This window comes from Bison bison, unplaced genomic scaffold, assembly GCF_000754665.1.
Source record: "Bison bison bison isolate TAMUID 2011002044 unplaced genomic scaffold, Bison_UMD1.0 scf7180017864064, whole genome shotgun sequence".
Taxonomy (NCBI): Eukaryota; Metazoa; Chordata; class Mammalia; order Artiodactyla; family Bovidae; genus Bison; species Bison bison.
In genome coordinates, this window is record NW_011494636.1 from 663,056 (window position 1) to 675,784 (window position 12,729).

Sequence of the window (12,729 nt, forward strand, 5' to 3'; positions counted from 1 at the left end):
GGCAGGTTCTTTACCACTAGAGCCATCTAGGAAGCACTATATAGGTGCACAAATATGTGTGTGTGTATGTGTGTGTGTGTGTGTGTGCGCGCGCGCGTGCAACAATATCTGCAGCTTGAGGACACTATGCAAAGTGAAATAAGCTAGACAGAGAAAGACAAATGCTTCAAGGTATCACTTGTATGTGGAATCTGAAAAAAATTCTTTTAAATCAACTCATAGAAACAAGAGAATAGAAAAGTGGTTGCATTGATCAAGGGCACAAACTTTCAGCTATCAGATAAAACCTGCGAGTCTAATGTAAAACATGGTGATTATAGTTGATAACATTGTAGAGTTGATAACTAAAATTTGCTAAAGAGAGGGACTTCTTTAGGCCGGCGTTCCCTCGGAGTGAGTCGGGGCGTGTTCGCTGCTGCTCGCCCGGGCCGGCCGCAGCATGGCGGAGCAGGAGCTCGAGGCGCTGAGGAAGCAGAGGCTGGCCGAACTGCAGGCGAAGCACGGGGACCCTGGCGATGCAGCACAACAGGAAGCAAAGCACAGGGAAGCAGAAATGAGAAACAGTATCTTAGCCCAAGTTCTGAATCAGTCAGCCCGGGCCCGGTTAAGTAACTTAGCACTTGTAAAGCCTGAGAAAACTAAAGTAGAGAATTACCTTATACAGATGGCACGGTATGGACAACTAAGTGGGAAGGTATCAGAACAAGGTTTAATAGAAATCCTCGAAAAAGTAAGCCAACAAACAGAAAAGAAAACAACAGTTAAATTCAACAGAAGAAAAGTAATGGACTCTGATGAAGATGACGATTATCGAATTTGTCTAGAGACTGGAACTTAACGAAGTTCCAGTATTATCTAGGAGATAATACTTGGCAGAAGTTAAGATCTGGTGGTGTGTTTACTTTGTTTATTGTCTATATACCTTTTAAAAATAAACTTGTTATGCAAAATAGAAAAAAATTTGCTAAAATACTAGAACGTAGATGTTACCACCAAAAAAGAAGAATATATGAGATAGACGTGATGACAATTAAGTAGACGGAGGGCGAGAGGAGTCCGCTCACAATGCACATGTATATCATATTATCACAGTGTGTACCTTAAATGTCTTACAACTTTATTTTGTCAGTTATAACTCAATAAGCTGAAAAAATACGTTTCATAATGAACCATACATTGTCTCAGGTTCTCACTTGGAGGATCAAAAATAACAACGAGCCGAACTACTACTTTCTCCCTACAGCTCTGTAAATAATTATATCAGTAACATTATATTTAGCTGCATAAAAATATTAACAGAAGCTTAAATGTATTAAAAGTGCATTTCTCTCACACACAAAACAAATCCTGATGTAGGTCGTTTAGTCTGCCATGGTGGCTCCACAGTCAGGGATGACCAGTCAATAGGCACCATGCTGTTTTATCATCCTCAGCACATCATTTCCAACCTCAAGGTGACTGCATCATTCAGAATGGCTGCTGGGGCACCAGTCACCATGCCTGCATCTTGGTATGATACAACAGGGTGCTCTTTAAGTAGCTTCCCTGGGACACATTCATCACACTTATTTCATGATCAGAACTTAATGAAATATCTTCCCCTTGATACAAGGAAAGCTGTGATTAATATATTTTCCTACAGGAGTGCATTGCTATGTGAATAAAAATTGTAGAAGATGGAGAATAGATGTTGAATGGGAAATAAGCAGCCCCTGATGCAATGCTGAAGAAAGAAAGTTGCGTCAATACCTACTTCCGGACCAGAGCAGAAAGCACTTGGGATGGATCCTCTCAGTTTAGTAGATGTTGTCGAAGCACAGTCTCCTTCAGCATCCCAGGCGCACTCTCTCTAAAGTCTGGTTCATTAGAAAGAATGTGGAATAGGGACTGAGAAGGTTTTTGTTCCCTTCTGGCCTCCACTTGTTACAAGTGATGTGTCTTGGGCAAGTAACATGCCCTCTGACTGCATTTCCTTACTTGAAAATTGAGAATTTATATGATACCTTCCCTATGTATTTCCCAGGGATTATGTAAGGCAGTAAGTTAACATTTTTTGAGGGTTCACTGTTCTTCAGTTTGTGGGCTGAATGCTCTATGTACAGTAGTTAATTTCATGGAAAGTTTGGACTCATACTCAAGATTGCCCTAAATATTGATGGTGTCTATTATGTGAAAAGTATTTGGACTCAGTGGTAAATAAGAGAGAGATGTCTCTGCCGTTCAGGGATTACATTCTGTCAGAGAGCCAGACATTAAGCAACACACTTACAGAATTTATTGCTCCATGACAAATATCCTCAAGTACCACGAAGGTAAAGTGCAGAGGCCAAACATGACTTATAGTGAAAAGTCAAGAAAGGCTTTCTTAGAAGGAATTGTTGTTGTTGTTTAGCCGTTTAATCGTGTCCAACTTTTGCAACCCCGTGGACTGTAGCCCAGGCTACAGTCTATGGGATTTCCCAGGCAAGAATACTGGAGTGGGTTGCCATTCCCTTCCCCAGGGGATCTTCCTGACCCAGGGATTGAACCCATGTCTCCTGCACTGGTGGGCAGGTTCTTCACAACTGAGCCACTTGGTAAACCCCTTGGAAGGAGACACAGAATTTATGCTGTATAAGGATTAGAAATTAGGCAAATTGGTGGAAGGTTTCCGAAAATGAAGTTTCCACATATGAAAAACTACAAATGTTAGAAATAAAAATGAAAATTTTCTCGTTCTAAGACAGAGCAAAGACTGTAAAGATCTGTATTTGGAAGGTGAGGCAGAAATGTTTTAAATTGCTTATTTCTCTTTTTTCCCCAAGTGTGTACACGTATACATTCTTCTCCACATATGGGAGAAAATTGGGCTAAAAGTTGCATAACATTTAATTTAACTGTAATTACTTTTATTGACAAACTGAAATTCTTCAATCCCAGTCAATTCTGTCCTGCCAAATTCCCACTGAAGTTGAACTAATAAATGATCTGAGAAATAAACACCTTGTACATATCCCCCACACAGTTGGAAGTCTATGATGCTTGCTGGTGCTTTGTAAAATTGGAAGATATCCAGGAACAGCAGTCTCTGCAATTCTCTCTTACTCATGAAGCCAAGTCCTAGGAAACGCCTTTGTCAGAAAATATACTAGAGCTGCCATTTGGTAATTTTCATTATCAGCAAACTTCCATGGTTGGCTTGCCCAAAATTACTGCCTCAGCCAAAAAAAAAGGATGGTAAAAAAGGATAGAAGCTAAGTGGGAAGCCAACCAAAATACCAACATTCTTCATTTGCTGATGCTTTTATTGCCAGACTGGAGAGAAAATAACTGACCTTGAACTTTCTTTGAGGATTAAAAACTTCTCAAGGGCATGGTACAGGCCCTGGAACTGTCCATCAATATCTTTAAGACACTTGGATCAAATCCTTTCAAGTGACTTTTCCCCGGTCTTCAATATCTAGTAAAAAACTTCCTATATCTGATTTTACCTTCTCAGAGGTTAAGCTGTGCTCTGTCGCTTCAGTCATGTTGACTCTTTGCGACCCTGTGAATTATAACCTGCCAGCTCCTCTGTCCATGGGATTCTCCTGACAAGAATACTGAAGTGGATTGCCATGCCCTCCTCCAGAGGATCTTCCTGACGCAGGGATGGAATCCGAGTCTCTTAAATCTCCTACATTGGCAGGCAGGTTCTTTTATGACTAGTGCCACCTGGAAAGTCCCTGACATTAAGCTATCACCTTAATACTATCTTTTAGCTCTTTAACACACAGATCTGTTCCAGTGGCAAACTAAAGAATGAACAATTACAGGTTTAATTTCAGAATTTGAATTCTATCACTGGCAACAAATACTGTCAGTTGTTTTCCTTGAAGGCCCTGGTGTACTTTGTTGCTTTTAAATAAATAGTCCTTAAATATCCAAGTCTGAACAATATGGTTTGCCTATTTTCTGTCAGTTGTTCTTTCAGGTAAAAATAGTATTCAGTGAGAAAAGTGGGTAGATTGGCTCACAGTGAAACAATGACACTGGTCCTTTCCTGCAGGACAACTGTGAAATTCCATCGGAAGTACAGTATGTGTAGTTCCCATTTCTTCACAAGAAATATTACGGAAACATGTTTTCATGAGTCAACAAAATTAGCATGGTTTTACTGCTTTTTTATAGATATTCCTAAGGGAGCACGACCTTTCTTTTTCTGTGTGTGCTTGGGAGGGAAGGAGAGTGATTGCTGGGATGGTGTGGAGACACCACCTTGATTTATCCTAAGGTACCAGCAGTTTTGCCTACCATCACTGCAAATGTTGGCACAGTGAAAAAGGTGAATATGTTATAGAACTTCCATAAAAATAATTTTGACCTCACAGATCTCCTGAAGGATCACTAGGCATCCATCAATCACACTTTGAGAACTGCTGTTAGATGTAATTGCTTTCATCTTTTTAAGAAATTCAGTCTCATTTCTGTTTTTTAGGATAATTATAAGCTTTTAGAATTTGATTATTTATTTGTCAAATATCAAATTCCATACTGGCTTCCTTGGTGGCTCAATAGTAAAGAATCCGCCTGCATTGCAGGAGACACAGATTCGATCCCTGGGTCAGGAAGATCTCCTGCAGAAGGAAATAGCAACCCACTCCAGTAGTCTTACCTGGGAAATCCCATGGACAGAGGAACTGGGCAGGCTACAGTCCATGGGGTTGCAAAGTCAGACATGACTTAGCTACTGAACAACAATAACAACACAATTCCATACCATCTCCTGCTCTTAACCAATCTAGGTAAAACTAGAGAAAAATAGAGTTTGATTAGTTGTCTGATGCACACTATTTGAAATACATGGAAAAAAATAGGCAATATTCTAGTGGGAAAAATAAAACAAAAGCATGAGATTTGGAGGCTGAAAATCATGGTTTGAATTTAGTGGTAATGTGACCTCAAATAATTAACTTAACTTCCCCGAATATCTATTTACTCATCAGGTAGAGCAAGAACGAGAGTCATAACAATGCTCATAAATGGGGTCATACTAACTTTATATTGCATTTGTGTGAATTAATTGCAAAGAAAATAAAAAGCCTCATATGATGCCTGTTACTGACAAAACAGATCAGCTTCCTTTTCTTCCTCCTGACACTTTTGTCCTGCCCTTGCTTTCTTAAGACAAAAATGGGATTTGCGTTTTATCCCTCAGCAGACATCTTTTACAACTTCCATTTTCCGATGGATTAACAGATATTTGTTAAGCACACATTATGTAAAAAGCAGTCTTTTATGTGATGTGGAATGGCAAGGAAACATGGGCTTGAACTCAATGCATTTGCACATTACTATGCAAACTTATTAAATAGCTTAATTTCATAGGAAGACAGTATTTATAAAAATTATCTGAATTAAAGATATGAATAGTGTGTGGTCTTAAAGCTCCCAGGAAGTTTGCCCTCATTTCAACATGGTAAAATTAGGTAGACATATTTTGTTCTTTAACATTTGGACACAAACCTATTTTTCTCCAACACAAAAATGTCCAAGATTGGATAGGCTTATGTATATGCAGAATCAATTGACATATGAGACAACCATTTCACTGGAAAAATGAATAACTTACTCTTAGCTCCCACTAATTCTGTACATTGCATGGTTTCCATAGCTGCCAAGAAACTATGTGGATGGTCTGCGTTTTTCTCCAAGTCTTGTGGGCTCTAAGATTGCTTGGGTTATGGCCTGTTTTTCTGGCCAAGGGGAACATGGTAATAATTATGGAATCCAGGTTTAATGTGAATGGGAGATTTGGGGTAAAGTTTACTCAATTTTCCCTCAAGAAATACACAGATTAAAATATTTTAAATTAGATTTTTGCTAAAGTTGGTGTATTTTAAATGGTAGGTAATCTTTTTAAATGGTTATGTGCTGGATTAAGAATGTGTGTGAGATTTAGAAAGCCTGCCTGCCCATCCACAGAGGATATGCGAAGCATATGGGAGGAAACTGAAACTCAATAGTCCTTGCAGAGTCCACTGGGTTCGGCCACTTCAGTGCTTTTCCTTATGTGGTCTGTAGTGTGGCCTTGTTATAACTCCCTCTGCATCACTCTCGGAGCAAGATCATTTATAAAAGGATGTGTACTGTAGATGAGTTTTATTTTAAGATGCAAAAGTTTTCCTTTCAGAGAAAGTCACTTTTGAGCTCATAATTCTCAAATGATACTGGAATTTTAACATAAATTTTGGATTTCTTTTTACAGCAGTCACATCCTTAGAGCAAAGAATTAAGTGGCAATGGATCTACCATTAATGAACATAGTAAAAAAAGTCCAAATTATAGATTAACTTCAGAATCAATTTTCTTTTCATTGTATCATGAAATATTTGATGCAAAAAGAAAATGATATGAATATATACACATGTGAAAATTTGCCAGTCTGTAAACTTGAGATTTGAGATCTGCAATTACTATATGTAAATTATACCTAGAAAGTAAGCATCATGGAATATAATAAATATCCAAACTATTAAGTATTATAATTGAACAAAAATTCTATTTTCAATACCCAACTTGAGCTACGACATTATCAGTACTGTGAAGGGCCTTTTCCTTGTTCTACATAAATGCATCCTTTTCTCTGCCTTCCCAGGTCTCTCTACTGGATTCTATCTTTATTGTTTACTTTTAATTTTTTCTTATTTTAATACCATATAATTATACCAAACGGCATGGTTTACTTTTGTCTGGTTTTGAACTTCATGTAAATGACGCTGTCAAGCTCTTCGGCAACTTTTTTTTTTCTCTCTTAACATTGTGCTTTGAAATTTATCCATGTTGATTTATAGAGATATTATCCCAGGACTCAGAGAAAATGGAGTATTTCAATGCCACATTGGATAAAGAAGCCAGAGATTACTTCTCCTTTGGTCTTATACTTGTCAGTAATTATGTAACAATTTCTTTTGGGGAGGGCAGGAGGAACTTGATTTCTTTTGCCTTCAACTTCTAATATTACATGATTAATTTGGGAAAGATGGCAGGAGAAAATAGCCATTGTGTCTGAATTAACTAAATAATTGATCAGGAATGCTCTCAAAGGCTGTTACAAATTATCAGCTGACTCTTTTATATTTAAAAATTACTTACAACTAAACCACATATAAAAACATGTGAGATGCAAATTATGAAATAATAGAAAATATGTATTGGCTTCTGCCACCAGTTCCTGGCACACAACTACTGTGACTCTTGTAATTTCCTAAGTGACAAAAGTACTGTTAGCATCTTGTTCTAATAATAGCATTTTGTTCTAATATCTTGTCTTTGACACTGATTCCTGACACCCTTTAGAAATCCTTGGAATTTCTTGGGTGATAGGGTGTCCTTTGTTCTAATGAGGCAACTCTGGGTGGGCTGCTGCATGGCTCGTGGATGAGAGTTGGTCACCAGAAAGACCAGGCCATGATTAGAAGCTTGGAATTTTCAGGCTTCCTACTCGCTTTCTTTTGAGAGGGGAAAAGGGCTGAAAATAGAGTCAGCGATGCGTCAGGCCTTGGCCATGAAGCCTCCACAAAATTCCAAAAGTTTGCAGAACTTCCAGGTTGGCGAAGAAATGTAAATGCTGGGAGCGACATGCCCAGAGAGGGCTTGGAAGCCCCGCACATCTTCTCACATTCAGGTCCTACACATCTCTTCCATCTGGATGTTCATCTGTATCCTTTAGCACATCCTTTCACAGTAAACTGGTAAATGTAAGGAAATGTTTCCCTGAGTTCTATGAGCTCCTTTAACAAATTCAAGAACCAGAAAAGGGCATCATGGAGACCCCCAGTTTATAGCCACGTAGGACAGAAGCTCCAGGAGTTGGTGATGGATGGGGAAGCCTGGCGTGCTGCAGTCCATGGGGTCGCAAAGAGTTGAACATGACTGAGCAACCGAACTGAACTGAGCACAGAAGTTACGGATAACCTGGGGACCTACCACTTGCGACTGGCATCTAACTTGAGATGTCGTGTAGTGCTGAGCCATGTTGGGGCCTGAGACAGAAGGAAAAATCAGTAATGCTGATCAGTCTTCATTTAGAGTGTTGAAATTTTATTCAAGATGCATTTGAAGGGACATTAATTTTGTTTTATATTATTCATCAAAATATTTAATATAAAATATTACTAATAAATATTATTTATCATTATCCCTTATATTTTAAGCTTCAGGCCAGTGCCTCACTTGCCTCACCCTAGTCCTGACTCTTTGGGACTCAATGCCATGTTGACAGCATTTAAAATTAAATGACAGAGGGAAGGTGGGTAGAGAAGTCAGAAAGAGAATACTCAGCAAAGGAGCCGGTAGGGTCAGGGCCAGTGAGTTGGAAAGAAAACAGGGAGAAGATGTCACAGGAGGTTCAAGGTGTTCAATGTTTACCGAGGAGATAGTCGTCAACCAGGTCTAGCGCCCAGGAGAGAGCCAGTGACTGGCCTCAGAGGAATGGCGGACCAGGGGCTTTGTTTGGGTGGGGTTCTGGGGTGACGTAGGAGAATTCATTCAGAGAGTTGGGGTGGGCTGAGGAGAAATTAGAAGGTGAAGAACACAAGCGTCATCAACAATTTCAAGGAACATTTTTCTCAAAGGGAGCAGAGAAATAAGAGTGGTAGCTTGAAGGGGAAACATAATCCACAGAGGGCTTTTTCTTTAAAGATAGGTGATGAGAAGGCATATTTACATGCCAGTAGGAGAGATCTCATGGGAAGAGTTGACTCATTGGAAAAGACTCTGATGCTGGGAGAGACTGGGGGCAGGAGGAGAAGGGGACGGCAGAGGATAAGATGGCTGGATGGCATCACTGACTCGATGGACGTGAGTCTGAGGAACTCTGGGAGTTGGTGATGGATAGGGAGGCCTGGCGTGCTGCGATTCATGGGGTCGCAAAGAGTCGGACACGACTGAGCAGCTGAACTGAACTGAACTGAACTGAGGAGCGATCTGGTAACAAGAAGATACTGATGGTGCAGGAGAGAGGCAGAGGTTTGTCTGAGCAGCCTCCTGGGGCAGACAAAGGTGTGTGTGCTGAGCACACATCAGGGAGTTGACCTGGAAAGGACAAGATGTTTACTTCTCTGGGATGGGAGAAAAGTCAGAATATGTGGATGCAGATGAGGTGGCTTGCCAAGTTATTAAGAATGTGAGGCTCTTCAGGTGTGATTGTCTCTGTGCTCTCGAAGATGTCTGAGGTGAGTCATCAGTTGGAAATGGGGGAAGGGCCTGGGAGATTTAAAGAGAAAGGAAAACATGTGAACTGCTCATTTTCGATAGTGAGGAAGTGGGTTTCTCTGGGCAGGATAACAGGCTGTGTTTTATCCATCTACTTTATAGAGCTCATCAAATTCAGCTATACTTCTGGTTATTCCAGATAAATAATATGTCATCTCTTCAAATAATAACAATTTACCATTTTCTCTTTTCTGTTTCATGACTTGTGAGCTTGGAGAGAACGTCTAGAGGAAGGTGATGGTGGACATCTTTGCTTTCCTTCTCATTTAATAGATATTATCTTTTCATCTTATGTTGCTAATTATGATATCATCTCTTGTTTAGAAATATATTTTATTTATTAAGAAATAATAATATCATTCTATAGCCAATGTATTAAAATGTTTCAGTAGAAATGATTGATTGTTGAATGTCCATTAATTTCTGACCATTACATAAAAGATTTTTCTTTTCTTGTTTTAAAGATTTAATGTTAGTGTTTCAGACCCCAGTGGGTGACTTCTCTTTATCTCCCTCATGCTTTCCAGCTTAAATTTGACTTTGATTTAGACTTACCTAATATCTGTTTGGGCTTCCCTGGTAGCTCAGCACTAAAGAATATATCTGCAGTGCAAGAGATTTGGGTTTGATCCCTAGGTCAGGAAGATCCCCTGGAGAAGAAAATAGCATCTCACTCCAGTATTCTTGCCTGGGAAATCCCATGGACAGAGGATTCTGGCAGGCTACAGTGCAGAGGACTGCAAGAGTTGGACATGGTTTAGTGACTAAATAACAACATCTAGTTAGGAGCTTCTCTTAACTATTCCCCATTCCATCCCTATCTTAGCACCTACCACATTGTCTTATTAATTTATCTTTCTTGATAGACAAACTACCTCAAGAATTTATTTATTAATACCATCATTTCATCAGCTCCTAACGTAATGTTTGTTGGATGAATTAATGCTGTAGTCATCTGTGTGCTAGTTCTCCTCGCCGTCAATCCTCCAGTTATACTTGCCCTAACTCTGGGGCAAGGAATGTTCTTTTATCAATATTAACAATAATTGTTGTTTAGTTGCTCAGTCGTGTCCAATTCTTTGAGACCCTGCAGACTGTAGGCCACCAGGCTCCTCTGTCCATGAGATGTTCCAGGCAAGAATATTGGAGTGGGTTGCCATTTCCTTCTCCAGTTAACAATAATAACCACCAGTGTAACAAATGCATAGTATTTATCATCTCATCCATTCATTATAAAAATTTTATAGAGGTAAGTACTATTATTATCCCCATTATATAGGTGTAGGAAATAGAGACCTAAAAAAGCTGAGTTGTCCAATTTCAATATGACCCAGAATCCACTATATATATGGTTTTGGCTACTATATTCTCTTGCTTTCTTTTATTTATATCCACCTGCGTGCTCAGTCACTTCAGTCATATCTGACTACGTTTGGCCATATGGACTGTAGCCTGATAGCCTCCTCTGTTCATGGGATTCTCCAAGGCAAGAATACTGGAGTGGGTTGCCATGCCCTCCTCCAGGGGATCTTCCCAACCCAGGGGTAGAATCTGTGGTATCTCCTGAGTCTTCTGCGTCGCAGGTAGATTCTTTACCATTGAGCTACCTGGGAAGTCCAGTCTGTTTATACCCCCCATCTCCCTCTTTATTGTGTTCTCTACAATTTTTGAGACAATAACTTAGGGAGAGTTGGAACATGATTGCTATTAAAACATGAATTAGATGGTAAGATGGGCACCTGACTTGTGGGAACTCTATGTCATTGAAATACAGTTAATAATATGGACATTTGATGGATCAAAAACTCTGCAGTACATTGTGTTCTCATTTCTTAAAAAATCTTTCTCTTGCCTGTACTGAATGTTATTTACCTTTCTGTCTTGGCCTTGATGTCTTCTAGCACAAACAAACATTTTCCTTAAAGAATTGTAGATAAAGCATTTGTCTACACTTCTCCTGTAAATGGACGTGTTGATGTCACAATTTGCTGGGATGTGTTTGGAATTGCTCTGTGAGATTGTTACTAAACTGGATAATAATCTCATTAGACATCGCATTACAGGGACACAACTAAGCAACTGAACGACAACAACAAATACTTAGCATATATTGAACATTTACTCTGAGCCAGTAACTGTGCTAAGATCTGTTATGTATTAACTCATTTCTTTTTTAAAACAATCCTATGAACTAAGTACGATGACCATCAGCCTTCTTTAGATGAGTAACCTGAGAGATGCAGTGAATAGATCTTTTAACCAATACTATAGAGCCAATAAGTCACAGCCTGAATTAAACTCACAAAGTCTGAGCTCTTCAGCAGATTCTACTACCTCCCTTGTTATAACCTGTCCCTATTGTCACTGGAAAAATTAGTGTACTAGACAGTTATGGAAAATTTGGGAGTAGACCCATCTGTAAATGACTTATTCATTTTTTGGTGTGTTTCTCATATTATTTAATCCCTCTAAAATTGTGTACACTCACTCATAATAGCCTGAAGTGACCAATACTGATAACTCCAGGGTTAATACTTTCCTGCAGTGACAACACCTGTTTACTTTTTTCAAATGCTGCTGGCATGCAGCTTTCCTCTTTTAGACACTATTAAGTCAGCATTCTGTACCACACCATTTCCTCAAATTGACCTGGTCCTTCTGATAACCTGGCAGTTTGAAGTATATACTTGGAGTCAGAAAAAATATTTGCCAACTTCAACTGGCAGAGAGTGAAAAGCTGCTTATCTTCTGTTTTCTCAATGGTGTTCACCATTAACAATAGGCCCAGTAACAGAAGAACCATAGGTATGGTAAGTGTTTCATGACTTCTGAATACCGAGGAAGGAAATTGCTTCATAGAGAGGAAAGCATTTGTCTTTAATCTCAAACGGGACAAATTTTCTGTGCTCTCCTTAGATATTTTGACTCTCGTTCAGTATCTGTTAAGTTGTTTTTCAGTGGTGATTGTCCTTTCCACCATCGGCAAATGATTTCATATTTTCCCATTTGTGGGAATTTGGCCAACTTTCTTAGCCTTTATAGGTATTGTACTGAATTTTTTTCTCTCCATCCCTGAAGAAATTTGTGTGCTCAAATAACCAAGGATCTTATTTCCTAGAATAAGTAAGCTGGTCAGTATATCATACTCTCTTGTTCCCCTCTTCTTGGAATGCTTTCTTGATCACCTGACCCCCAAGTGACCATATCCTTTTATGAGCACTTGGATATTTGTTTCCTCTCAATGGTTCCCAGATGTCCTTTCTAGGACACACTCTCTCAGAATCAATTTGGTCTCTTATGAAAACTATAGATTGTCAGGTCATATCCCAGATCTATGGAATCAGATTCTCTAAGTTTGACTCAATAATTTATATTTTTAGTAGACTCTCCAGGTGAGCCATTTTGATATAAAGCATCCTGCCCTCTGACTGCTATCACTTAACCACTCTGCCCACATTCTCTAGAATCCCTGCCCCAGACATCTCTCAAACATGG

At 39.3% G+C, this 12,729-nt stretch overlaps 1 pseudogene across 1 annotated transcript; it reads left to right on the forward strand.

The window, feature by feature from the left end:
* Positions 1-365: 365 nt before the first annotated feature.
* On the forward strand, positions 366-960 carry LOC104986207 (annotated as a pseudogene). Its single transcript, XR_825005.1, has one exon. The product of XR_825005.1 is annotated as a programmed cell death protein 5 pseudogene (transcript).
* Positions 961-12,729: the final 11,769 nt, after the last annotated feature.